This window comes from Neovison vison, chromosome 6 (assembly GCF_020171115.1).
Source record: "Neovison vison isolate M4711 chromosome 6, ASM_NN_V1, whole genome shotgun sequence".
Taxonomy (NCBI): Eukaryota; Metazoa; Chordata; class Mammalia; order Carnivora; family Mustelidae; genus Neogale; species Neogale vison.
Genome location: NC_058096.1, coordinates 61,463,127 through 61,487,532, shown reverse-complemented (window position 1 = coordinate 61,487,532; position 24,406 = coordinate 61,463,127). Strand labels below are relative to the sequence as shown.

At 37.3% G+C, this 24,406-nt stretch overlaps 1 protein-coding gene across 5 annotated transcripts in view; it reads left to right on the top strand.

The window, feature by feature from the left end:
• Positions 1 to 24,406, top strand: part of ZBTB20 (zinc finger and BTB domain containing 20) — a 782,602-nt gene that overhangs the window by 259,705 nt on the left and 498,491 nt on the right. The window lies entirely within an intron of this gene.

Below are 24,406 nucleotides of genomic sequence, written 5' to 3'. Positions count from 1 at the left end.
CATTAGCCTTAAGTAGACTGCTAGCAATCATTAAACATCAAACTTAAGTTGCCTTGGACTCCTTGATTTTCTTATCAAACTCAGCTTCCATAGCATACCTGAAGGGTCCATTTACAACAGAAATCTTTGCAAAAGCTTGATTTCATATAAAAGTCAAAAGAACTGAGATAGTTTTAGAGAAACCAGACGTCTCAAGTGAATTATCAGGGTGAAATAAATTCAAGTATGTACACATAAGCTATACTCTAGTCAGGTAGGCTTTGAGAGAATTTTTGTAGTGGACAGAAGGAGCACATGTTAAGGTCCTAGAGGGGGAACACAGATGAGACTGCCAGCCTTTGTAGCAGTAGCTTTCCTAATTAGACCATGCGTGATAGGCAGTTGGTAAGACCTTATTTATCTTCTATTATTTTGTGTACTTCCTTATTTCTTTTCATTGAAATGGTATTATGCTTAAGCTTATCCATTAATAACTGCATCTGGATTCCAGTTTGGGGCAGCCCAAATGAAGCTAAAGACTTATGTAGATAAAGTTGAGAATTGACAACATATAGAGCTAACATAGGTAATTCATATCTTCCAGAACTCACCCTGATGTTGACATCAACTTTTTATACAGTGATTGGTTTGTCTAGGTAATTGTCAGATAACCACTCCTCTTTATGGATATATGTTTTAATTAATCAGTACACCTACATTTTGCTATGGTTTCCTCACAGGCTGAATTATCGAAGCATTAGCAAGTTAGGATGGTAAAATGATAAAAACAAACAAACAAGAATCACTGGTTTATAGAAAGTTCTTACCTCGTAATTACAATATATACAAAGACATCCTCCTCTCAGATACATAAACAATAATTTAAGCTCTGCAACAACAAGCACCTTGTCTTTATTTCTAGAACCTCTTATAATACCTGGCATATAGAGTGTTTTCAATAAATGTTTGTTAAATAAATGAACTCTATTGTAAAAAGGCTCATTGTTACCCTAGATTTAGTTACACCCTGGGTCAAGTCAAACCTCTTCCTTGTTCCTTCACTTCCAAGAGCAAGTGTTTATATAGATGGTTCCCAATTTACAAACAGGTTGTGTTAAAAAATTTAGACGCGGGGCGCCTGGGTGGCTCAGTGGGTTAAAGTGTCTGCTTTCGGCTCAGGTCATGATCCCAAGGTCCTGGGATCAAGCCCCACATAGGGCTCTCTGCTCAGCAGGAGCCTGCTTCCTCCTCTCTCTCTGCCTGCCTCTCTGCCTACTTGTGATCTCTGTCTGTCAAATAAATAAATAAAATATTAAAAAAAAATTTAGACGGTTTAGTCATTTGGAACCAGGAATGCATCTCTCATTCACACATTTATTACAAGTATGTATTCAGCATGCATTCTGGCCCAGACACTCTTCTACCTCTCAGGAAACAGTGGTGAACAAGAAACAAAGTCCCTGTTTCCACTAGCTCTTAGAATAGTGTCCAACACATAGTAAATGCTCCGTAATTGCTGACTGCTACTTTTAAAGACTGACACTACTTTTTTCAGGGGTGTTTATTCAGACCCCCTGGCTTCTGTATCGGGTTATCAGCTCATGCTAGTTTAGGTATATTCTGACTTTATTTCATTAATCTTCCCTGGGTACCTGCTTTCTAAAGTGAAGGATCTTGCTCTTTATTTATTTATTTAATTTTTTTTTTTTTTTTTTTTTTTTTTTTTGCTGTTTGGTCTTGGCAAGTTATGGGTCCTTCCATGTGATTCTTACCTGAAAATAATGAAGATGTGATAATCTAATTCACATGGAGAACACAGCAGAACTTTGTAAATTAATGTTTGCATAGTGCTTAGAAATCTGAGGTCAAATTTACTAAGAGAAATGCACAGGACTATTATTGCCACTAAAATTATGATAGACATTTTTTCCTCTACCAAAAAATACCTCAGTTAATTGGTGTTTGTATTTTAAAAGTTGAATGCCACCTTAAAGAAAATGTTCATTGTGTATCTAGAGGAAAACAAAGATCATGTCATTTCATTATTATGTGATATAAAAAATTTCTAAGGAATTACTAGTTTGGGGTAAGTAAATGGTATTTAGGACTTTATTATTCTCCAGTCTGGACAGATGGATGATTGCTACTTTTAACATAAATGACAGGTGGCAGCTCTGGTGAAATGGTTTCCAAAGGTCTTCTGATTTTCACCTCTCTTCTTTAGCTGTTGTTGGCTTAGAATAAGTAGCAATCCACTCCTATATCCACAGTCAGGAGGGCTTGGGTTTTTTCTCTGTGTGTGTGTGTGTGTGTGTGTGTGTGTGTCTTGTCAGCTCTTTGGTTAACTCCATCCATTCAGTGGTCTAACTAAAATGGCAGACTGTAAATGTCACACAGCAACAGGCTGTGATTTTAAACCAGGTCTAAACACACTCTTCCCAGAATAGTGATTCTTGCATGTTGCCTTTGTATATTATCTAGACTGTGAAAGGTCATTGCACGTGATGCTCTCTCATCAGAAGATGAAATGAGTTTAAACTGTCACATTTAAAGCTAAGTATTTTAGCTAGTAAGTTTCATTTATTTGACAAATATATAGTGACGACCTACCATATACATGCGGCGCAGTTCTCAACACTAGTGATACCGTAGGGAATAAGACGAAGTCTGGCTCACTAGCCTTATATTTCAGTAGGGAAGATACATAATAAGCAGATAGATAGGTAACTTCAGGGAAGAATAAATACTATGAAGAAAACAAAGCAGGGTATGGTCGGGTGGGGGTGGCAAGCTCTTTTAGATATTATGTTCAGTACAGGTCTCCTGAAAAGGTAAGATTTTAATAGAGACCAGAATAAAGAAAGAGTGAACATGCCAAACTCTGGAGAAAGAACTTTCCAGGCCTCAGTAATGAAGTTCTCAGAGCCTGGGGTGGGACTTGGTTTGGTGTGTCCCAGGAAAGAAGAAACGCTTTACGAACTTTGACAGTCTTCAAACTCCTAAAGAACCACGTAGAAACTGACCCATATGATGCACACTTAGTTTTCCTTATACAACTTACAGGGCTGGAGGACATTAAAGCATCCTTGCAATGTGAGTTGCAGTCTCAGATTTTAAGGTGTCTTCATGTTACTTTTGATTTTAGAAAAACCATAGAAGGACTGAATGCCTTCAGTCAAGTGGCACAGGACTAAATCAATTCTGGAAGTTTATCCCTCTGAAAGTGCTTTGGAAAGGGATGCCATGAGACAATTAATGTATCTCTTACACCGGTGAGATGAGCCCTGCATCACCAGTGTGAGAGATGCAGCAAGACCGCAGGGCGAAATAGATGAGTGCACAGCACTATAGGTGCTGCTTTATTTTTTAGCCTTTCTCCACTTAGAAGACATCTACCCTCACAGTCATCTGTAATCACCTCCTGCGCATTGGTTTAACTGATGCACGAGTATGAGGAACGTCTGTTGTAATGTTGAATCTATAATGTTGAGTTGTTCTGAGTCTTCTGAAAAATTTTGACATCTCTTACATTATGACAACCTTTCTTTAAAAACTTTTATGAAAATAGAAGAAAATGAAATTTTGACATACTTGGAGTTGCTCTCTCCTCAGTGGAGGCCAAAGGCAAATCGTGTTGTGAAACATAGTCAAATCCTCACTTTGTCATAATTTCAGAATTTTGTGTATTAGCTATTCTCAGTGACAGGCATCGGCAGAACAGATTTTTCTTCCAGTACCCTCTGTGATATTAGAGCGTGAAAGGCAGGTTAGTTCCTTGTACTGTTTTGTCTGTTAAAGATTGCTTAAAACCGCACACTTGAATCTTGATATGAAGAACAGCAAGGGGCTGACGTCATTAGTGGCCCTGTAGTTGTGAAGTGCAGTTTGAACCTTGTTTTCTCGAACCTCACTGTTGTTTACTCTGTTCTTTTACAAAAGTAGTTGAAAAAAAAATATTTCTTCACTGGCTGTTGCAGTCTTTCAAAAGACTACCTTGCTAAGGTTTATCAAAGACTGCCGTGGAATATTGGAGGCTGTTATAGGAATGCTTGAAAATAACTTGATACCTGAAGGATAGCTGTAGACGACAGAAGAAAAAGAAAAAAAAAAAGAATGCCATAATAATTCACCCAAATTCCCCTCTAAAACAGTGCTTTGAGTAGTAAAAGCAAATGGATTCTGAAACAAGAATATCATTTGCTTACTCAAAGTTTAATACCACCTCTCCTGAATTAGAGAAGAGAAGGTGGAGGGGGATGATGGGAGGAAGGAAAGAAGGAAGGAAGGGGAGGAGAGCAACAGAGAGAGGAAAAGAAAAGAAGATAAAAAGGAGGAAAGGGGAGGAATGCTTCTCTTGGCATGTAAAATGATTCTATCGAATTCTTAACACATGCTCTGTTCTTTTAAATATTGTTTTGTCTCACTATAAAACCTCAAAAGTTTAAAGTTGACTGGTATACTGTAAGAAGCATTAAGTAAATGCAATTTCCTTTTTTAATAACGATAGCTCAAATTTCATGTGAGCTCACACCAGCCCTCCAATGTAATTAAGTTTATGGCTTTCTCAGGCACTTTCAAATATCCACAATGTGTAGTTAACAGTATTTTTTTTTTTTTTAGATAAGTATTAGGGCACCGTAACAGTGATGCCTCAGTGGCTAGTGTCTAGCATAAGGTAGATGCAACCAGATAATGGAAATTACAACACATTCTGTTGTAATTTGTCTAAAAAGGTTCATGACAGAGAGGTCTGTTTTAGTTGGATTTCCAAAGTGAGAAAGGGCTGGTGTGTTTGAATGAAGGAAAGGGGTGTGAGGCAAAGACTGTACTTGGAGGCTGCAGACGTCTGCCCAGCACAGGTATTCCCAGAGGGCTCAAACGTAACTTTATGGTAGGGAGTGTGTATTAGACAGACGTGAGGCTAGTAGCTCCCAAAACAAATATGATGTCCCACGATTTCTTTTACATCAGAAGAAGAAAAAAAACCCACACAAGTAGAAACTGCAGGTGCTCCCTTTTTATTGCACTATGTAAAGAGAAAATGTAAAATGGACAAGCTTTCGACAATCATGTTCTCTTCATCAAGCTGTTATTGTTATTTTAGTGAGTCCACTAAAAAGAATTATCTAGAGCTTCTTGTTTTTACTTCTTTGTGTACTTGATGAATATGATTACCATTTTTACCTCATGTATTTAAACCCCTCTGCCATAATCCCATATTCTGCCTAAAAGCCATATCTGTGGGAGCTTTTCCTCCTTCCCTGCAGTAGTTTTTAGGAATATGACTGCATTTAAGCAGGTGCAGTAAATGCATTTTTGGCGATTTTCACTGTTGTATGCAAGTGCAAAACGTCTGACATAATTAAGCTGAGATTAATAGAGACTATTAGTAAAATAAGCTTGTTTTATGAATGAAGACCTCACATTCATTCAATATAGCCTTTCTTTGACAAATGCACTGCATTCACTTATGTAGCACCAAATTGTATGCCTGGGAAGTGAATAAACGTTTGTCAGGCTACCTTCCAGAATTTTCCATTAACCGTCTTCTAATTCCCTTCTTGTGGTCTGCAAAGGGAATCCGATTTTATTTTTAAATGGAACAAAAGGATTGGCCTAGCATCACAAAGGCCAGTGATTGTCAGAATCACAAGAAATCTTTAGTTAATTTTGGTCCTGAATTGTTCTTAGTCCTGTGTTTCTCTCACTTTAGAATTTAAAGCATCCTATTCAAAATGGCCACCATACAGAGGAGGAGGGAGCAAAGAAAATAATAAAGAACAGTGGCAACTGAGTTGATGCCGTATAAATACGCACATTTGCTGTGTCTCTGTTCTGCAGTCTTTATGTCCCACTGATGAGAGAACTGGTTTGAGATGTAAATTGCTTCCCTTTGATTGAACCAGGGAGGAGATGTCATGTAACTCATCTCATCAGCATAGAGCATTGTGCTCCTTTGGTGAATTATAGGATAACAGAGCTAGGAAGAATTCCTTAACCTCTCTCTGCAGCCCTGTTCCAGTGTTTAATAACCACCAAAGGGAAGTACTTCCCTTCAGTTTACCTGACTACCTTATGTGCTTTGAGCTCATTTCTTCTGATCCTGTCCTTAAATATTTTGTAAAGGATCACTAGAAAGTACCACTGTTTTAACTTGTCAGCCAAATCCTGTAAATTAAAATATAAAGTTGTGGTGAGCTTTTTGTTTGTTTGTTTGTTTTGTTTTGTCTGCTTATTTGTTTTAAGTAGAGAGCATTTAAAAGATCCCTTTGGAAAATGAGAAAGGGGATGAAGAAATGACCCAAATGCAGTATTTTCCACAGTGTGTCTCATGTATTGAGTTTAGGATTAACCTGGAGGGGCAGCTCTCCATGAAACTGAGAAGGGAGGAGGGTGGTAGGAGTAGGCATGGAAATAGGCGTAAGAGCTCCCCGTGATATCCATGAGGTTGTGTGCTCTATGCGCAAATAATTACTAAATTAATTTAAAACAAAAGAATTGGAAATATGCCTGCAATCAATCTAGCCTGATATCTTAACAAACCAGGGACTATATATATATATATATATATATATGTATATGTACAAATATATTTATTTATATATATGAAATTCAGGGCAGATATCACAGCCCTATCATGACAGCACGGCCTTTTCTTCCTCCCCTTCTATTAAATCTACATTTTGAAGGTGGATGGTGCTGACTCATAAATTAAATTGGAGTAATACATACTGTGTATATATATTTCTGTCACTTTGTCTCAAATTAAACACGAACCTTCTCCCCTGACAAGATGATAGAAAAGTTAATTGCTCGCCCTGGCTTTAAATTGGAATTTGAATTTGCAAAATGCTAAAGGTTTATGAGATCTAAATCATGAGGAGCTTAAATTACATTCCTGTGATAAAATATTAATAAATCAATTAAAACATAAGCCGAGTATAATATTACTTTTTTTTTGTAGGAACCTTGAACACAATAATTCATTAGGGTGTAGTGCAGTAACAATTATTGTATCTTTTTTTAATTTTCTTTTTATTAGTTTTTTTTGATAAATACATCATCAGATAACATTCCACATGGTGGATTATCATTACCCCAATGCGGCATCCAGAAATTCTGTTGCACCCCTAAACAAGAGCTCACAGCCTAAATTATCTGCTGTTGCTTATCCTTGTTAGCATCAGCTGCTTCTTTTACTGAAGGGGTATTTCCTCTTGGGAACATCTGTTCAATGCCAACTCTGCCATTTTGTGGTTTCTGAGTCTCTCTTCTAAAAATGGGCATAATCATAATAATACTACCTCAGAACTGGCATGAGGATCAAATTAGCTAATGTATGTGGAAACCATTTATAGGTGGTAAAGCACCATCAGATGTTAATTATTACTATTATAAACTGGAGAATTTTTACCTCTAGGAGGGCTCTTAGACATCACTTAATAACCACCTCCCTCATTTTAAATACGAAGGATCAGAGGTCCAGAGAGGTTAATCCACTTGTCTGAGGTCACACATCCAGAGAGTGAAACTGCTGAAACTAAAATCAGGTCTCCTAAATCTCAACTCCGGGTGTTTTCCACTCTCCTCCCTATGCCACCCTATAAAAATGCTAGGAGGTCACATTAAATTTGGTATGTTATTACTGTCCACATTATTTTCCTTTTGAAGCTGAGGTTTTTTTTTTTTTAATTTACAAAACATTAATAATTTTAGGAGTAATTTTCAAAGAGACTTGGTGGAACAAACACATTTCCCCACAGCTGTCAGGAAGGGGTTCATTTGGCTAAGGAGAAGCTGCCTTGTCCTGCTGCTCCCCAAATGAAGACTCAGCAGTATGTCTTCCTCTCCTACAGGTTCTGGAGGAAGCCTCAGATGAGAGAAGATAGTGGCCTTCCTTTTTAAATATTTCTTCCATGTAATGATGGATGAGGATTCATCCACAACCAATTTTATCTCCCTTATCTTCTTCCTGCTCTCTGGCCCTGGCCTGTGGTTTTCCTGCCCTCTTCCCAACTCTGAGTTCCAAGAATCACTGGGATTTGCTTGTTACTTATTTTGAAAATAAAGAGAACCATCTCTTTATTACTGAACAGACCTTTTCTGAATAGTGATATTTGGAAATGAATCAATCTGTTTCTTCCTCTGGTGCTAAGGGAACCCTAGCTCAACAGGGTATCAGTAGATCAGAGAATAAGAGACTGAATGCTACTCCTGTTTTTCCTCATGGTATGGGATGTGCTATCTGACACGTTTTCATCATTCCATCTCTGTTTCCTCTTCTTGCCAATAATGATAACAAGATCAGTCTATACTAGTGTGTTGAAGACCTCCATTAAATGATTGTGAAATGTTTGCAAAATGATGAAGGATTATATAATCGCCATATAGTAATATTCTGTGATCTTCTAGGAATGAAAGAGTGTAAGCTCAGACAGAGTGGATAAATTCTGTGAAATTAAGAATATTCACACTTATAATCATTACCTAATAGTGGTATAGTTTTTATAGAATATCCAGTGCATTATGAATGGAAACAGCATGGTCTTTGTCCTGAGGTTAAATTTAGGATATATTATTTTAGAAGAGAAAAAATGTTAAGATAAAAAGATGTTACTTGAGACAGAAACTTTGGGAACTATGAATTAGCAAGGACATCAACAGAAAGTAGTAGATCTTAAGGAAAAGAAGAATATCTGGTGCCATTTAGAAAAAAGTGAAATGGTTCATGGAATAAAAAGATATAGATCAAACCATGGCAATAGATCAGTTGTCAAGTGTCATGAAATCCCGAGAACATAGAAATAAGCAAAATAGTCTTTTAAGAAAAGCAAATGAGAGTTGATAAAGTCCAAGAACTTTATATATTAGATAGCCCTTCAGGGAATTGCTAATTTTGAAATCTGTTTATGGAGCTCAAACTATGTAGCAGACCTTATGTAGATATGATCTAATTTTTCTCCTAACAATACTCGTAACATTCATTTTATGGATGAGGAAACAGATTCAGGGATGTTGACTGATGAGCACAGAGACCAAAGACCAAGATTCAAACCATGTCTGTCTGACTCCAAAGCTTCATTCTCTTGTTAGTACTATCTTGCAGGGCAGATTTAAAGCAGTAAAAAATACCAAGAAATAAACAATACAATATATAAATGTATTGGGAAAAAGGAAGAAGGAATAGAGAAAGTGTTATTCCTGGAGGCAGACTCATAGAAAGCAGTGAGAAAGGAAATGGTAGTTTATAGAGTCTAGGTGAACAATTAGAGAAAGCACACAAAAGGATCACAAAGTCGTATCAAGTTGAGTAGGGTAGACTGCACTGTATACCTGTATTATCTTTGACAGTGTTGTAGGTCCTTATTTTTATTTGGATAATCTCTTATTATTAAGTCCCTTATACTTTTCTGATTGTTTATTAGTTTGCAAAGCATTTTGATATATGCTATTTCATTTGCCACTCACAGAAAACCTATATGGTAGGAAAAAAAGAACTGCTATGCCCATTTTACAGATGGAAAACTGAGGCTTGGGTAGCTTAATTAATTTGCCAAAAATTTATTTTCCACAGTGTTTAGAAGTCCAGTGTACTTACTCCAGTATACTTTCACTCTATTAAGTCATTTATTTCTTTTAAAAAAACAGAAAATAATTATAAAGATTTATACCTAATGTTTTAAAAGGAAACTGTTCAGTCAACTAGAAAACTTACTTTCTCCTGTTATAGAAAGAAAATGAGTCAGTGCAGTACCAAAGTCAAGAGATTAAAGCAACTCAAACAACTTTATCACTTGCTGACATGAAATAATGTTATAGCTATTAATTGGGGTCCTCTGCTTCTTTCCTACATCTACCATATTTCTTGTCACTCTACAACCTTAGCTTCATTTCATAACCTCATCTGGAATCCCAAAGCTTAGCATAGGGCTTAAAGTTCCCTATTTAAATGCGAATATGCCTATGAAGAAAGACATGCAATGATCAAATATTGAATACTGTAGTTAACACCTTTCAATGGATTAGTCCAGTTTTGGGGACAGGGATGGCCAAGTACTTAATCGAGGAAAGGGTTAGAGAGGAGTTAATAAGTGGAGTCCTGCTTTTGTCAACTAAAAGGACATCCATAGAAAAAAATGCAAGCCCATTTTATATCTTCTTGTGCAAAATGCAAACAAAGAAAAACAACACACATAAAAAGTCCCTTCCTTTAGAAGCGGGTACAATCCCAAATCACAAACTGTGGAATAATACTATGAAATTTAGACCAAGTCGGGGTGGGGGGGGGAAAGGATGTTGAGAGAAAATTAAATACACACAGAGGGCAGAACCTCCAAAAATAAATGGAATGACCGCAAGGGACACATGCTATAATTTCTTACATGGAACAGGAAAGTATGAGGTTACAGGTGGTTGGCAGAAGCATCCGTGAGCCTTATTCTATAGCAGAGGTTAACAGAGAAGGTGGCAGTGAAGGAGAAACGGCCTCAGTTTGCCCATATACCAGAATTGGCATGTGAGGGTGGCAAGGTGGGAATAAGAAACGACATCACCTTTGCCTTGTAGACCACATTCAGGAGAAGAAAAGGAAACACTAAATCATGACCTGTGAGATGTGTAACATGCAGGACTTCCTAACAATCCTTTTGGGCTATAGGGGAAATCAATGAGCAGAGTCGTATCCCTTGGGCAATGGACACAGTGGAGTTAGTGAGAAAGCTCTAATGTGCCAAGAAATACATCACCAAAATGAAACTCCCTAGTGCTGCCATTCATCCCCCGCTCAGCCTCTCTTATTCAGCAAACAGCTGATCAAATTGACTAAAAATTGAGAAATAATCAAAAGAAACCAGCAATGAACCCATGCATACCTGATTATAAGACAAAAGTAACATTAGGAAAAGCAGATTAAGATATATACTAGAAGAGTTATATCAGAAAATAATATGTATTTTTCATAGTAGCAAAGGAATAGAAGAAATTGTAACATCTTTAAAGTAAGAAGTCAAAGAGGGGTGCCTGGGTGTCTCAGTTGGTTAAGCATCTGACTCTCGATTTCGGCTCAGGTCATGATCTCAGGGTTGGGAATTCTCTCTCTTCCTCTGCCCCTTTCCCACCCTCCCTCTCCTACTCTGCCCCCCTCAAAGAAGTCAAAGACTAGATATATAGGATCAAAGAGGTAAGACAACAAAAAGAAATAAAATGAGCTGTGAGAGAACAGGAAAGAAATGGAAGAGAAAAGTAAAACTGTTTTAGGATGAAAAGCCACATTAGATGCAGAAATTAGAGTGAGAAAACTAACAATGCCACCAGAATTGTAGGGAGGAAAATTTTTAAAAAATAATGAAGAATTTTAAAATAGTTTTAAAATGATGGGAGAAAGTATTAATTATGATTGGCAACTCATATCTCAGACAGAAATATAATTTCTCTAATAAATCAGAGTTCCTGCAAAAAAAGACCAACAATTCAAGAGGAAAACTGGCACAAGATATCCGAATGGCACTTAAACATATTAATAGATATTTAATTCATATATAATGAGAGAAATAAAGAATAAAATATGCATGATAAGAAATGCAAATTAGAAATACATCAAGATGCATTTTCATCTATCAAAATGCCAAAAATAACAACTTCAGATTGAGGTAAATGTTATGATATCTACTAAAATAACAAGTACATATACTATTTGACCCATCAGTTCTGCTTTTAAGAACTTATTCTACATGAGTAAAATAATATATGCACAAGATTATTCATTACAGTGTCATTTGTTGTTGGAAATATTGGAAACAATGTGAATGTTTGTCAGTAGGTGACTAGATTAATTAACTATTGGATATCCATCCAACTGATATACCTTAAGTGAATATTCAAGATGTGGAGCAGGGTGTATAATGTAAAAATATACACATAAAGAATATATTTTTATTTTCATGGCATATCTGTTTTATTAAATTTTTATTTTTGCATATCTGTTTTTTAAAAAACAAACTAATAGCCGTAGTTATCTGTCAGAAAATGGTCTAACAACTGGGTTGACAGAATACAGGGTAAAAGAGAGACTTTTTACCATGTATCATTTCATGCATTTGTATTTTGGCATCATGTGAATGTATTATCTATTCAAATTGAATAAATGAAAATTTTATGTTATATCTTTGGAAGGTAAAAAAAAATATAGGGACAACTGACATTTGTGAAGGAAGAAAAGAACAGAGCAAATGGAAAACAATTTCAGTGTGTAAAAAAGTACAATTTTTCTGGAATTAAGGTAGTCCTGAATCTTTATATTGAAAGAGTACCCTGTATTCCAGCAAAATTGTGGTGATGAGCAATAAATAGTGAGACCTATCTTGACCAAGTTACAGCACTTCCAATTTTAGTATATGTGCTGCCGAAGCGAGCACACAGGTCTTAAGAAATGAAAGCTGGAAAGAAAGCATACAGAAAAAAAAAATTCCAAAAACGGAGAGACTGGATTTGCCTCAAAATTTTAAAATACAACTGCTCAGAGACTATAACACCATGAACTATTCTGGTAAACAAATAAAACAAATCAAAATGTTGAATGATATATTTAGGCTACTAAAAGATTGAGAGAAGCCATGATAAACAAGTGGATTTGGCAACTCAAAAGTAGACTTCTGGATAAACAGTGGGTGTGAGTGGGGCCGATATCACAGAATGGAAGGTAAATGGTATAACTCTTGGTGATACAGATATGATACCATGGCAGAAGCTGAGATGTCTGAAAGGTATAGAGGAGGTAGGAGGTAGAAAGTGTGTACTAATTCATGGCAGGGAAGGCAGGGTCAGTACTGTCCAGAGCTGGCCAACTACAGAACAGAGATGTCAATGTGGATGGCGACATAAAGAATTAAAAGTAAAAATTCAACCCAGGTCTGGTGGTGAAGAGGAAGGAGAGATGGGGGGCCAAAGGAAGTGTAGTGGAGTATTTTCATAATTTTCTAGAGAATCCCAAGTTGTATTCTAAAGTCATCAAATCCTGTCCATTTTGGTATAAAATTTGGGTATTCATCCTTTCTGATGGCTGTATAATATTCCATTATAGATATGAACCACATCTTCTTTATCCATTCATCTGTTGAAAGGCATCTCGGTTACCCAACTTTTGTATCAACATGGATGTGACTGGAGGAGATTATGCTGAGTGAAATAAGTCAAGCAGAGAAAGTCAACTATCATATGGTTTCACTTTCTTGTGGAGCATAAGGAATAACATGGAGGACATTAGGAGAAGGAAAGGAAAGGTGAATTGGGGTAAATTGGAGGGGGAGATGAAAGATGAGAGACTATGGATTCTGAGAAACAAACTGAAGGTTATGGGGGGGAGGGGGGTCAGGGGTTAGATGAGCCTGATGGTGGATATTAATGAGGGCACATATTGCATGGAGCCCTGGGTGTGGTGCATAAACAATGAATCTTGGAACATGAAAAAAATAAAATTAAGATGTTTTAAAAAATAAAGTCATCAAATCCAAAATAGGACTTTACCTCCCTTATTAAAATGTTTAAAGTTAACCATAAGAACAGTGTACTCGAGTAGGGTCATCAGATCATTGGAATAAGTATTACAAAGGTATCTCAGGTTAGACCTACTATACCTTAGGGTGGAGAGAAATGAGGTTTGGAATCTGTGTTTTCAGTAAATCCTCTAGGTCAGAGAAACCCTGCAATTGCCAAACTATTAGGAAGAAAACTTACCACGGTAACAAAGCAAAACATTAGGAAAGAAATGAAGCAATTTTTAAAATACTGTAAATAAGATGACAGAATTAAGATCAAGCATATACTTTATAGCAATATGCATAAGGCTAAAACCATCTTTTAAAAATATATAGTTTAAGACTATGGACTCTGAAAAACAATCTGAGGGGTTTGAAGTGGTGGGGGGGGTGGGAGGTTGGGGTACCAGGTGGTGGGTATTATAGAGGGCACGGCTTGCATGGAGCACTGGGTGTGGTGAAAAAATAATGAATACTGTTTTTCTGAAAATAAATAAATTGGGAAAAAATATATATATAGTTTATTATTAGGAAGTCTACCACTACAATTAACCATATCAATAGATCAAAAAAGAAAAAAAAATATGGTGCCTAAAGGACATTTGAAAAAATTCAGGCCATATTCTATTATAATGTAGTGGGTTAGAGATTGATAGTGGGAAGAAAAAGTTAAAATAATATCTCTGTAAAATTAAAGTTTAAACTTTCAAAATCCATTTTTGAATTAAAGAGATAACAGAATTTACAAAGAATAAGCATATATGGAGATAGATCAGTGTTCATAGGAAAATCCATAGCTTTAAATACTAGTACAATGTGGAAAAAATAATTATTAATATATTAGCATTTATCTCAGGAAGATGTTTAAAAGGGAAAAAAAATAACAAATCTGCAAAGCAGAAATAAAGAATTGATAAAAATAAAATCAGAAGTTAATGAATTAGGAAACAGAAAAGAGACACTAATAAATCAAAGATTTGGGTTTTTCGAAGAGAATAACAAAGCAATAAATAAAGCAGTATCACATGATTTAATTACTAAAGGAGAAAGCCCACAAATGCACAAAATTAGAAATACAGAAAGGGAAGTAACCATAGAAATAGAGGAAATTAAAATAATTATAATGAGTACTTTAGGATAAATTTGAAAATTTTAGATACAATGGATGATTTCTAGGTAAATATAAATTGATCTGAGAGAAATAAAATTTAGAAAGTTTCAGGGCTGCGCTAAATAAAGTGTGTGTGTGTGTGTGTGTGTGTGTGTGTTTGCTAAGTAAATCAATTTGTTAAACTTTGTTAAGAGAATATTTTTTCTTCGTATCTCTTAATCGTGTCTTCAACTTTTTTCCATTAGCACTGAGTAGTCAAGAACAGACTCCTCTGGCATTTCTTTTCTTTTCTTTCTCATAGAGGATATTTTTTTCTAATTGTTTGCTTAACTGAGTTGTGAGGAGATGAGTAGAGGCATTCACAGTTTCTGTGTCCTTCACTCAATTTCTTCTGCCTCAGAGGCCCGCTGGCTGACACAGTTAGGACTTAGAGGGTAATGAGAGAAGCCTTGGTTTCTAGGTTTGGTTCTGCTACTTGTTGCTTATTATATGTAATGTTTGCATTCACTGAACTGGATTCCTGGTTCATATTCTTTTGCTCTATGTTTGTTTGTTTGTTTAATCTCTCAGCTAGGGGATTTGAACTAGATTCCTGGTTCATATTCTTTTCTCAGAAAGCTGTATCTATTCACAAAATTAGGATGCTTCACAGTTTTACTAGATCTCCTCTCCATACCGGAAGATTTTTTTTTTTTTAGACTTAGGTAAGAGGCATGGATCCCGTTCTCCTTTACACAAACTTTCCCACACCCATAGGTGCTTCCTCCTTCTGCCAAAACAAACTGTTATACCAAAAAGAGAAAAGAAACCTTCATTTGTGTACAGTCAGATATAAAGCCATCTCTTTTGACTCCTGTGCATATATTTCCTCAACTCAGGATTACAACACAAAAGTCAGGCTGGTTTGCCAGACATGCTCTGCCCATGGCAGGGCCAAGGAAAGGATTCTGGACCCATGCACTAGACAATTTTAAATTGCTTTATAAGCCTCAGGGACTGCACAGCTTTAAAGTGAACACAAACCTCAGATGGAATGATTATCATTGTGAAAAGCGGAACAAACCTGGTGGTGGCAGTTTGTCTCTGGAGCTAGACCACTGTAGTTTACATTTCAGCCCCTTTGTTTACTTACTGCAAGACCGCAGGCAAGTTACTTAACTTCTCCGTGCCTCAGTTTCCTCTTCTGCAAAGTGGAGAAGATAATGGTACCCACTTCATAGGGTTGTTGGGGGAGGGAGATGTGTGTTAAATAGGTATGTACGTGTGAAGCTCTTAGAAGCATGCTGTAGAACAGAGGATGTTCTCCACAAGTGTGAACTGTTATTAGTGTCTGCCTACCAGTTGTGAAGTGTGTCAGCACAGGGGTAAATAAACATCATTTGTCTACTCATTGTGAACCTTCTCTCTTCACATTTTGGCCATAGCCAAAATAGCACCATTCCCTGTGTGAACCTGTGATCGAATCCATTTCTCTGCTATTAACTAGTAGTTATGAGCATTGTTATATGCAGGATGCTTTGGAAGATGCCTTTTAATTCTAGAATTACCTTCCGTAGTTTGGGGTTGTTTATTAAGCATCTCTGATCAGTAGAGGAAGCAGTTAAAGTAAACTAGGGATTAACTTCATTTAAAAATGGAATTGTTTTTTCATACTTTCTCCGTTTTTGTAAAGTTTTATTTATTGTGTATGTGTATACAATCTATGAGCTAAGGATAAACACTTTCTTAGAAAAACACAATAGAGTGAAAATGTAAAATTCTGATCTTATTTAACTATATTCAGCATGTATTTTTTTTGATGGCATTTAAAGTTGAGAGCTTATTATATAAGCATATAAATATCAGCTGTCAATTAGAAGACAAAAACAAAAAATTAATATACACAGTTTCAAGTAAGATATGCAGTTTGCTATGTCTTTCTCCTCTTTGGTAGAGAGCATTTGGTGATTTACTCATGGTCATAGAGAAAGTGTATCCAAGGAACAATTAAGTTTCAAAATATTGAACTAGCTTATATGGAGCCAGTTTTATCTCAAATTTATAAACAGTTGTATAGAAAAGAGTCACATAAAGTATCAAAGGCTGCCTTGGTTGTATATCGAAGATAAAAGCCAAGGTTCTTACATGAAAAGAAATGTTGATTTATGTTGAATTTCAAAGGAAATGATTAGATTATCTGTGTTGCCTAGTTATCACAATTGTCTCATCTGCTCTGACCTTAGTTTATTTTTTCAGGAAAACACAGTGCTTTTCTGGGGAGCCAAAGACTATCTCAATACTACCTCATGTTTAGTTTTTTTTACATCAAATTTAATATTTTGAAAATGTATAAACCCACCATGACTACTTTCTCTACAGGTTTTATGTTGGGCTGGTGCCATCTGTGGTTGTGAAGCCAAGTGTTCTGTTGGGGCAGAATAATCAAATCAAAGTTAATGGGGTGACCATCTAAGCAGGGCTCTTTGTCATTAAGGTCCACTCTTGTGCTAGTAGCGCATTATCCTGCTGATTGGATTTGTAGGAAGGCATCCACCTGTGGCCACGTTGGCAGAGAAGAGACTTGCTGCGAGGCAGTCCTGGCCAAGTAGGAGGTAGCTGTCCTGGGTAGCAGATTCTTTTGCTGGAAAGCCAAAGCGTGCAGGACAGCATAGCAACATTAGTAGATGGGTGATTCACACATTATTTGGTTGATTTAGGTCCCAAACAAAGTAACTAAAAGCAGAGGAATAGAGCCTCTATCACTGAAGAGGAATGACTGGTCTTGAGTGGGGGCAAAGCAAGTCCATGCTGAGACGCTGAGAGGACGATCGGACAAGCCTTCAGTCTGTGGAGCCCTTTACCTCCATCTCAGGAATGCTTTCCTCTGTTTGGACAAGAGCTCTTGAAAGAATTTCCATGTCTGTTGGGGGCACCGAGGCTCTCGCAGACGATGGTAAACACGATTTGGCTCACATGCTCTCATAATCAGGCTGACTTGCACTGAAACAGAGAGTGCTCTATAGCAGTGCCAGGCCTCTAGCGGTACCAACTGTTAAATAATAAACAGGCCCTGTTTGTTGGCAGCCTCTTCCCCTCCCGCCAACGTGGAGTGCCCATTCTCTAGGTTTACCTGCCTGCGTGTGTCCAGACACTCAGAGCAGTGTGCGTGGTGTGTGAGGTGGTGGCAGCGTGGAGGCATCAGTCTCCATCTCCTCGGCTTAGTTTATTCCCCTCCCAGGGCCTCGGGTGAGCTAGCAAGCACGCAGGGCTCTGGCAGCCGGAACAATGGCTCTGCTGTCATCCTAGATAATGTTACAGGCTTTGCCGAGTGCATTGGCTAATTGTTTTTCTTATGTTCATTTTCCCTTCATATTCTTTCTCTTCCTTTGAATGGGTTTAGAGGGAGTAGGGATCCTGAAGGGTGAGAGTGCTTCTGCCAATTTGCTACTTTACTTATGGGAAGTTAGAGAGCATTGGTGTTCGTTGTTTTATTTTAGGAGCAAGATGTGTGTGTGTTTTATTCACATCCATACTGAGTCAGACATCCAGTCCATCAGCAGATATGTACTGAAGACCCACAGGGTACACAGAAGCCCACACTAGGTGCTTAAACTTATTGTGTTTTATTTACTGTGGTACTATACAACAGCCGGGGTGAGGTTGGAGTTTTCTCTCAGACTCCAGGTACCAAATGACTGTATAGACCCTGGTAGAGCAGCTCAATAAAGAGACAAGCCAGTAACACACACGCACCCAGAAGAGAAATGGTACCTAAAACAGCTCTGTTTGGTCATGGAGAATTTTTCCCTTTCACTAGGTCTGAGAACAACCACCTCTGGATAGTCTTAGTTTTCTATTGCTTTTTTGGCCAAAGGAGTTTGGTATGCCATGCAAATGCAATGCTCAAAAAATAGACTTTCTTAATTCCTAGAAACCCTCTCCAACTCCAGCAAAGCCCGGGAGAAATAGTCTATGATACCAATCCCTAAGAGGAGGGTTCTAATTGATCAGTGTAAATGAGGCACAAAGTCGGGAGGCCAGGGCCAGGTAGTGGTAGAGAAAAGGTAACTATGAAGCAAAAAGGACTGGTTTTTCTCATGAACTAATTGTAAAGGCAGTGCCCTATCTTTCAGATAATGACAGCATCCCTGGAGGAAGTTTCTCCCAGGATGACCACTATGAAAAATAGTCTTTATTAGAGGTCTGTGTTATAATACATTTAGAAAATCCAGTCACATCCCTTTATAATGATGGCTCCCATGTGAGCGAGCTGTCCTTTGGCTGGAATACCAAAACAATTTGCTTGAGTGAAATGAAACTTCTTCTACCTCACTAAATCATTAAATATGCTTTCATCTGTGGGGTAATCATTTGGTTTCTTGGACTAGCATAATTTTAGATCAAGAATATGTATTTGAATTAAGAACTCTGGTGATAGCTCAGAGGGTACTGCAGAAAGTCAGGATAGTAATCCCATATTCAACTGAATTTCTCCTGAGTTCAGGGCCTAAATGTTGTATATGGGTACATTTGTGGTGTTCTTTTCCTTTTATGAGAAATGCAAAACCCTATCTTCTCATTATCTTTTTGAAAAGATTTAGCTAATTTATAGTGTCAAAAGTGGTTTAAAAAATTCAGGTAAGGGCGCCTGGGTGGCTCAGTGGGTTAAAGCCTCTGCTTTCGGCTCAGGTCATGATCTCAGGGTCCTGGGATCAAGTCCCGCATCAGGCTCTCTGCTCAGTGGGGAGCCTGCTTCCTCCTCTCTCTCTCTCTCTCTCTCCCTCTCTCTCTCTCTCTGCCTGCCTCTCTGCCTACTTGTGATCTCTTTCTGTCAAATTAATAAATAAAATCTTAAAAAAAAATAAGGCAATAATTAATTCACTCAGAATGGTTCACAAATACCTGGTGGCAAAATTGATAGGGAGACACCCATTTAAAAAGCAACCAGCACTGGGGCGCTGGGTGGCTCAGTCGGTTATGCATCTGCCTTTGGTTCAGGTCATAATCTCAGGGTCCTAGGATTGAGGTGCTCAGCAGGGAACCTGCTTCTCCCTCTCACTCTGTCCACTGCTCCCCCTGCTTGTGCTCTCTCTCTCTCTCTCTCTTTCTCTCTCTCAAATAAATAAAATCTTTTTTAAAAGAAAGAAAAAAACCCAGCACTATGTAACAAGATAATTTATTCATACTTGTTATTAGTCTCCTGTTGGATCCATATCCCCTGTCACTGGTTTCATCCAAAAGGACTCCCTGATTAGTTATCCTTTATGCAAGAAATTTTGCCCATGTCCATTAGGCCTTCTCCTGACCAGTAGCCCTCAGTGCTTCTTCCAGGATACTACCTGGATGGGCTCTATCAGAGCTCTCATTTCTCCCTACATCAAGCAACTTGAAGCTGGTAGCAACCACAAGCTCATCTATACTCTTGAATTTGATTTGTTGTTGATGGAAGTGCAGAGACCCAAAGTTTTTAGAATTGTGTCTAAAATGGAGAATGTATAGACTCAGAGAGGGCGTGAGGAGCTCTCTTAGGCATCAAGCTCATCTATGTGGTGAAATCCGTTGATTGCCTGACCATTTTCTCTCCTGTGTACCACTAAGTTCAGTTTTGATTTTAAACACGTACATACTGTATAGGGAGGTATAGTTGCACATATAAAATATTATATGCTATAAATATGTATGCCTATAACATTGTGTATTTATCTATCTACCTATTTATATCTCCTCATTGTTCTTAGTGATTTAGATGCTAAAATCTAGAAAAGAAGCCCGTGTGGCAGGGGTTGTAGGGAGAGTATCTGCTTAAGCACCACATATCTAGAAGTCCTCCAGGTGCTTATTCAAGATTCCACCAGATTTCATCTGGTCAAGACATGTGTAATTGAAGACCAATATATTACATTACTTTATTACTTATTAGAAAAACACTTCACTGCCTACTGTAGTGTTTCGCCTAATATAAGAAAGTTTTGGTGTATTTAATAAAAATATGTATATAGTTACAGTTGACTTTGGTTGTTGGGAAAATGGGATTGCTGGGACAGCACTTAAATAAAATGAATAGTACTGACCTACTTAGAAGAATTAATTATGAAAGAAAAAATAATGGATTATAGTTGCAGATAATGGTTTTGGGGATGCTGCTGGTTGAAATCCATCCTGAGGCTTATTTATAATTGGCACAATTAGAGTTTTCGAGAATTCAGCAGCTTTGATTTATTTATAGGGATTAATACAGTATTTGAGTTATTGAGGAGGTGGGGGATGGAAATGGGTAGGGGGCTTACTGCTTTACATTGAAGTTCCATAGAATTTCAAATTAATATTTTGGGAGAGAAAGAATTATCTCCAGGAAAAGCACCAGGCTCCTTAACTGAGAGAACTTAATGTATTTGGGTCCTTTTATCAATAAAATTTTATACTAGATCACATAACAAAAATTGAACATGACTTTGCACTTAAGACTACTTTATTTTCTATGGGGCCTACAAACTAAGTTTCCACAATTGCATTTCACTCCTTGAAATTTTTATTTATTCATCAGATGTTTACTGAATACCTACTGTGTATTCAGGTACCATCCTAGATACTTGGGATCCACCAGTGAAAAAGATGAAGTGTGTTAGGAGTTGGTAAGTGCATGAGCCATTTACTCATGATCCATAAAGGAATACATTGGACTTTATCAAAATTAAAAACTGCTCTTTGAAAACATTATTGAGAGAATGAAAAGGGAAGCTGCAGACTGTAAGATCATATTTGCAAAGAATATATCTGATGAAGGGTTTGTATCCAGAAAATATGAGGAACTTCCAAAACTCAAAACTTCAGGGATAGACTGGGTATGACTTGTTAATTCCTGTATCCACAAAGTATCTGGCTTACTAGCTAATTTTTGAGTAATGAACAAGTGTCCTTAGAAAAGAGAAGATAGAGATGGAGAAGGTAGGAAACTCAAAGTGCCAAGAAACAGTTCTCCCACTTCATACTTTGCCTTAGGTCAGCCCTCTGTCCCAAGAGCAGTTCCAAATGGAGAAATTTTTGATATGGTATGTGTGTAAAGCTTAACACCTTCAGAATCAATGTGCTGTTGCTCATGCTGACACTAAGGAAGAAGCTGGATGCCACTAATGCTTGGGAGTAGAGTAGCATCATGGAAAGAAAACACAGCTGAAAAAAAAAAGAGGCCCCACTCCCAGTCATAACATTGGCATACAGTGACCTCAGGTCCAACTTCTTGGAACCTAGATTCTCATATGTTAGGAGTTATACTGCCCACCCTGCTTCCATAATCTTGTCTGAGAGCCAAAAGTGAGAATGGATGTAACAAGTATTAAATTGCTGTGGGAAGGTAAGGGTTTCTTAGGAAGGGTGACAAAGTCCCATAAAGGCAATCTAAACGTAACCACTGCAGTATTAAAAATTGATGCTCTCAAGACTCTCTTAGGCTTTCTCATCTCTCTGGACAGTCCTCCTGGTCAGTCTCATTCACTTCCATAGCTTTGATTAGCATCTTTATATAGGTGACCACCACATTTTTCTCTTCAGCTCAGGCTTCTCTCTGAGCTCTACTAATGCTTCCTCCTAAGAGTTCTTTAAATCTGTTCCCTCCTCTCCATACCAGAGCTACCATGCTGATCTACAATATCATCTTTCTCACCAAAATTATTGGAACATTCTTCTTGGTTTCCTTAATACTAATCTTAATAGGCTGGTGCCTGTCTCTGGTTGTAGCATGACTCAGATCACTTTTTCTCTAGCATTCTGTCCTCTAATCATACTCAACTTCTGTTGTCTTCAATGCACTCTCATTTCTGGCCTTTGCCTATGTCCTCTCCCTTGTTTGGAATACCCTCCATACCTCCCAACTTACCCCTTCTGCTCAGATACACTGAAATATCTTAGCAAGTCTCAACTTAAATCTCATTTTCTCTGGGATGCTTTCCCTAATTCCCCAACTAATTAGAATTGTCTTACATTGTACTTCTTTAATTCATGCTTTATTTTTATTGATTGTTTTGCATAGATCACCTTTAAGATAGGAAATAATCATCTCCCTCAAGGTTGTGTCTTTGGTGCCTAACACAATGCCTGGTATTGATTAGGCCTTTAATAAATATTTGTTGAGTGAATGAATGAGTACATGAATACATAAATAAGTAAATTTAATAGGCATAAATAATGTTACGGCTATTCCATTAATTTTTTCACTTTAATTTTTTATTTTTGTAATATTTGCCCAGTTTGTCACTAGAAAAGTAAAAACAAAACAAAACAAAACAACAAATAAACAAACAAAAACAACAACAACCAAACAAGCATTTCTTGAAAATGTGTTTTACTTTAGTATATGTATTTTGAATGGATCTCACTAGAGTCTCAATTTTCTGGTATTAAGGGTTATTCCTGAATATGAAATACCAGAATTGCATGATTCCAATGTTTTTTCTCTAGGAAAATCACTGTTAGAGCTCCTTTTATTTTTTTTTATCTGCCTTAATATTAGGGATAACTGAAGGTGTCCACGATTGGTATGAATCTGACAACTTTATCCTAGAGATTATTATGCTGTTGTCAATTTTCTTAGACTAACATTTAGGAAAATTCTATTATCACAGTCTTTCCCTCTACATCTGGCTGTCTTAAGCCCCAGCTAGATGGAAACATTTTTCAGTAATACTCTGGCATTGCTTTCCATTATTTGTCTATAAGAAACTGGGGAGGATATTAAAGATGAGACAGTGAGGAACCTGACAGAATATGGTTCCACTGACAAGCGAGGAGGTTGCTTAAAATGGCATAGTCAGCTTGCAGTAAAGGTTCGTCAAGACATTTGGTATTGCACAGCCAGTTTCCACATTAATCAATCCCTTATGCTCTAATTAATACCTTGCTAAAATGTTGATTCTCAAGGAAAACAACAGTTTTTAACTTTTATAGATATCTGACACGTTTCTGAATTTATTATTAACAGGTTAATTGAATATTGAATATTGAGCAGAGTAATATTCTGCTGTCAGAATGCTTCCAGCAAGTGAGGCATTTTACATACCTCCACATCCCACAGTGATCCTACAATGAGAACTTACCACCATTTTATTAATGAACATCCTGAAGATCAAAGATATAAAATAACTTGCTTTTAATATCACACAGCCTGTATAATGAAAGCCCAGGCTTAAATCTGAATCTGTCTTGCTTAGATGCTTTTTCTACTCCATTTCTTTACTTCTCTGTGAAACAATGACTTGTTCTGGGTATATTAGTTTCCCAGGGTTGCTGTAACAAATTGCCACTAACCTGATGGCTTAGAACAACAGAAATATTCTCACAGTTCTGGAGCCCAGAAATCAGAAATCTGAAATCAACAAATCACCAAAAACTCTAGGGGAGAATCCTTCCTTGCTCTTCCATCTTCTGGTGGCTCCAACTGTTCCTTGGCTTGTGGCTGCATAACTACAACATCGGCCTCCATCTTCACATGGCCTTCTCCTCCGTGTCTGTGTCTTCTCTTCCTCTGTCTTTTATAAGAACATGTCATTGTATTTAGGGCCCACCTGGATAATCCAGAGTGATCTCATCTAGGGATCCTTAGGCTGGTTAGATCTGCAAAGATGTTTTTTTCAAAGAAGATCATATTCACAAGTTTGGAGGATTCAGATGTAGATGTATCGTTTAAGTAGCCATCATTCAACCCAATATACTAGGTATTGTAGGAACTCTTTGGCCCTCAGAACAGTAGATATCTTTGGAATATTTACTAGTCAAAATGCAGAAAGCTAAATTTCACTTACGTACATAGATA